This window comes from Rhea pennata, chromosome 9, assembly GCF_028389875.1.
Source record: "Rhea pennata isolate bPtePen1 chromosome 9, bPtePen1.pri, whole genome shotgun sequence".
NCBI classification, from domain to species: domain Eukaryota; kingdom Metazoa; phylum Chordata; class Aves; order Rheiformes; family Rheidae; genus Rhea; species Rhea pennata.
Window position 1 is genome coordinate 27,410,070 of NC_084671.1, and position 5,281 is coordinate 27,415,350.

Genomic DNA, 5,281 nt, shown 5'->3' on the forward strand with positions numbered 1-5,281 from the left:
AAAACTGAACAGCAATATAGAACAAACTATCGTTTTTCTTTCCCGTGTGAATCTGCAGATCTACTGAGTGTGCAGTAATCCAGAGCTCTTAGGGATTCCTCATGTTCTTCAGCTGTGACAGCAATACCTTTTTTTTAATGATACCTTTTGAATGTGCCATGTGAACTGTTTTATATTTCTTGAAGACTTGTTAAGTTACTGAGAGTTACATCATGCATTGCTTTCAGAAATTTAGACACCACTTTGGCTCATCAGTAAGGTTTGCTTCCCTAATCGCTGCTTTTAGGGATATTTGACAATTAATATTGTCAGAAGTGAGGAGTGAAACTGAAGATGATCTGTTTGTTCAATTAGCAGCTGTAATCCTACAGTATTTATTAATCTCTAATGCATGTAGTAAACAGCTCCATTGGGGGAGTAAACTGTAGGTATTTGATCTAAAGTGATGTAAAGAGTAAAATTTGCAGCAGGGGAGCTCTCTGTCCAAATTGCAGTTACGGTCTCTTCCCCTTCCCCCCATGGAAATGTACCATCTCTTTTGCTCTGCTGCAGCCCCTTCCATTTTCTTAAAGATTGGGAAAAATATTTAGGTGAAGGTCCAGAAAAATACATACATTTTAAATAGTGCACTTCGTAGAAGTTTTTCTTTCTGAAAATATGCGTACTTTCCTGTGGGCTGACTTCTTTAAGTGTCTTTATGTTTGGGTTTTTTTTAGAACTAGAAACCCCTCTAGTATTCTAGATGAAGATCTCTGTGCTTCCTGTTGTCATTTTCTTTGTATTTCCTTAAGTGAAAAATAATTCAGAGAGGGAGGAATTCCTGTTGCTTCCTGGGGAAGAGCAAACCGTTGTGTCCTGAAGAACTACTGATTTCTAGCAGGGAGAAGATCAACCTGGGAAGCTGTTAGTAGTGTTGCGAAGACAGACGTTACTGGCTATCGCAAGGAAGGTCTTTTATGTGGATAATCGCTGGCTTGGCTAAGCAGGTGAGTGTATTACACAGCCTTTTTCAGGCATGATAGAAGGGGCAGTTACACTCATTCAGTAAGAGTTAGAAACGTAGGCTATTGTCTGGGGCAGTAAATTCTGTATAGAAAAGTCTGACCAGAAAGTAAGCTATGGGACTGAGTGGATACCTGACTTAAAACAGAAGGTTACAGTATAGTCTATGGTAAGCCCTGTGTGGAGGAGACAAAGACTTTTGGCTTTGAGGTGGAAATAGTGGGATAGAGTTCCTGGGAAGCAGATGTGGCTAAAAACTATTTTTTTAAAGCTAGCCTACCAATGCTTACTTATATATTCCCAGGAAGGGGATTAGAAGATTATGGGATTCTTGGCAAGGAGAAATGTGCTGGAGACTGTATCTACCTCACAAGCAGCCTCTACTCTGATGGAAGCAATTTGAAAAGGTCTTTTAAGTACTGACTGGTTATATGAGCTGTTGGGGCAACGCGAGAATGTCTGGAAAGCATTCTGAAAGGGCCAGAGACTACTGGAGGAAAAAAAAATGTTTTTTTTTTTTTTCCTTCACCCTCCCACTCATTAATAGGTATGTTTCTGGAGTTCCTGTGCATGGACAACAGAGGAGGAGGACAGAGGCTTAGCAACCAGTACAGTGAGTTAAACAGTTGCCTGATCTTATTGCAGCACTCATTTTTGAGTGCATGCCTTGCTTACAGCCAGCACGGAAATACCGTTAGTATCCCATCAGATACACTTGTCTCTATGCCACTGGTGAGGCAGTTAACTAGTGGGTAGGTGGAAGTGCTGAGAGACGCTTGCCAGAGATGGAGATTTTCAGTTTACCTGTATTGAGAAAGGGGATGTTTTCAAAACACACCGAGTGCTCTGAATTCATAGTGCTCAATAACTGCTCCTATCAATGGTGCAGAGATTATGAAAGCTGTCGAGCCCCAGTGTGTGCCGAAGGAGAACTTGGACTGGAATGGGAGGGCCAATAGTCTGGGGATAACTGAGGAGTCGGTTCCAGAGATACTCTCCCGGTGTTAGTCTCAGCTACGCTCAAGAATGTGCATTTTTTATGAAGGGGAGGAGAAAGACTTGTTTATCCCTGAGGGAGATGTCACAGCATGTACAGACTTCTGAGGTGCTTTTATCTGGGGCTGCAGGGTTTCTCAGGCAGTCTCCTCTGCCTTTGCAGTGTCAGGCATCCCTTGGAATAATCGCCTGGTCCTGGCAGCTTTATAATTAATGAAGCGGGAGAAGGGTTTTTGTGTCTTTGAACTCATCCTTTCAATAACACCAAAGGATTTCTTACACGCTTGCTGGGCTGAGCCAGATGTTTGCTTTCTGTTTGAAACAAAAATCTGGAAATCTGTGTGCAGTGCTTCTGTGTGCACCAGCTGGGCATCTCAAAAGTAGAAAGCTATTGCAGACTTTGCCTGCCTTTAGTGAGAGGCAGATGCTCTTCTGTGGGTGTGATGTGACAGCATATTGGGTCACTCTTTACTTTGAGGGGTTGAGAGAGACATCGAACTACTGGAGAGAGCCCAGCGTAGGGCTACGAAGATGATCAGAGGGCTGGAGCATCTGCCCTACGAGGAACGGCTGTGAGAGCTGGGCCTCTTCAGCCTGGGGAAGAGAAGACTGAGGGGGGATCTTATCAATGTGTACAAGTACCTGAAGGGAGGGTGTCAAGGGGATGGGGCCGGACTCTTTTCAGTAGTCCCATGTGACAGGACCAGAGGCAATGGGCACCAACTGTACTACAGGAAGTTCTGCCTGAACATAGGGAGGAATTTCTTCACTGTGAGAGTGATGGAGCACTGGCACAGGTTGCCCAGAGAGGTGGAGTCTCCTTCTCTGGAGATATTCAAAGCCCACCTGGATGCAACCCTGTCTAACATGCTCTAGGTGACCCTGCTGAGCAGGGAGGTTGGACTAGATGATCTCCAGAGGTTTCTCCCAACCTTCCTGATTCTATGAAATGGTTATATGGGCTTGTACACAGTGCATCCCTGCACAACAGTACAAAACTCACGTACCTGTATGAGGAGGAGGGAATGCTCCCTGAGACTTTACTAGGTGCAGGGCTATATAGCGTATGTACTGTCCTCCCTACTCCTGTGGAATAAATGTTATCTTGCCATCTTGAGACAGAAATAGAGCACACAGAGACCTTTCCAATGGAAGTTTTTGAGGTAGTGGAGCTTGGGCTGTATTTATACCTGTGCAGGTGGGTGGAGAGGCTTTACAACGGCTGCCGAGCGGAAGGGAGCCCAGGCATCTGTGAATACCGGACGGTGAGGATCTTGGGAGGGCTGAGCCTGTGTACTAGACCCACAGAGCTAGCTGTCATAGTTGCCTGTCACTGTAGTCACAGCACTGAAGACATGGACCTGGCTGAACAAGCATCGAACACTGGAAGTGGAGACAGATTCAGTCTAAAGGAGAGCTGGAGAGACATGTAAGTGAACATGACATACTGGATTGAGTCATTGGTATCCCTGAGCCTGTTACGTGGAAGCACTTTCCTTTAGTTCTCATACCCTCTCTCTGGGGTGTCTCCTTATCCCTCCCCATTGTAAGAAGTGAAGTATGTGTCTGGATCAGCTTGGCCTGCAGACAGAAAGCTTTACTGAATTTGTGTCCTACTTGATCTGAAAATGAGATCCAAAGAAAAAATAACTCTTCTGCTGTAGACCAAAATAAATGAGGGCTGTCTGTGCTTACAGAGAAGGCTTGCTTTCACCTTCAAGGTCCTAGGCAATCAAAACCCCCCTGAGTTTTTTTTCTGGTATCTGCATCTGTGCTGTTCAGTGTGTGTTGCTGTCCTGGGAATGGATGCCTGCTGGGCTACAAGGCTTGTCAGTGCTCCTGCAGGGAGCTGCTGCCAGTTTTTGAGGGCAAAGATGTTTAGCTGTTTGGGGAGGACTTAAAACCTGCTTTTTTGTCACGTGTAGAGCCTCCTTGTCTCAAAGTATGAAGGAAAAAATCCCAAACCCATAAAGCATTGCTATTTTCTCAGCATTCTAGAATAAGCTTTGATAAATACTATTTATACTTAAAATCTCTGTCTCCAATAGCTTGCATCCTTTTTGAGAGCTCTACTACTTGAATACAGCTCCAGGTACCCTGCACACTTTAAAAAAAAAAAATCTTCCTTAAAGTCAGAGCTCAAGCCTGATTCTGGGATAGAGGGAACAACCTAAGAGGGACCAGAGGTCATGGGTTTGCTGGAGCTAAGGGGCAGCCCTTCACTATCATGTATATAACTTCTATCATGCAGGGAGGAGAGGTATAAAAAGTACACGTATTTTGTGTGGAAATTGCAGCAACTTTGTGAAGAGGAGTTCATATCATTTGATCAATGAAATAGAATGCAAAAGCATAACAGATTTATTTTAAATACAAGTTAACATAATATCCCTTGGGTCATGCTAACAGTTACAGACATCTGAATCTCTTATGAAAATGTTGCTTGATCTTATGACTTGTAGTGCAGGTGAGGTTCACCAGAAGACCATCTCTGCTTTTTATGCGTGTACATTTTTTTGAAGGCTAGGACACCAAACAAAACTTTATCCATGATAATGATGTTACTCAGCCTGTTATTCCACGTAACCTCTTATGTTCATTAACTCCAATCTTGCACAGACGAATTGGAATAAAGAGTGATTTCTGAGAACTTTATTTTGCATTTTGCTGTGGTTTTAGTTTTGGAAACACCTCTATGCTTGAGATATGATCATAGTATTAATATTGCAAGAAAAATGTTTACAGTTCAAATACACTAATATAAAAAGGTAAAAATTTTGTTTATTGGATATAAGATTCAGTGTAAAAAGTCAATTGCAATATCACTTAAATTTGTAAGACAATGAAGTGCACAAGAAAACTTTGTATTATATATCTTCTTCCTAACACTTCTCTCTTCTAGGATGTATTTTGCAACTAGACTAAAGATAAACAGAAACCTAATTTAAATATCCTTAAATTCCTCATGTCCGACATTGCTGCTCAAAAATATAGGGTGCTTCATTCTGCTGTGTAACTAGCTGGATTCCTCTTGGAGTAGCCATAATAAGACTTTTCTTATGGTCCATAAGTTGGAAACCAACAATCACTGCTGATAATTAATGGCCTACAGACAGGCATTCAGTTGTTTTCCTCAAAATGTTTGTTTGGACAGTATTATGATGAATGGGTAGGGATTTATTTAATTTCTTTTACTGCTGTTCCTTCCATAATGGAGAGGATTTTGTTTCTTTGAACTTTTGAGTCCTTGGTCTTGCAAAGACCAGGCAACTATTGTTCTGCA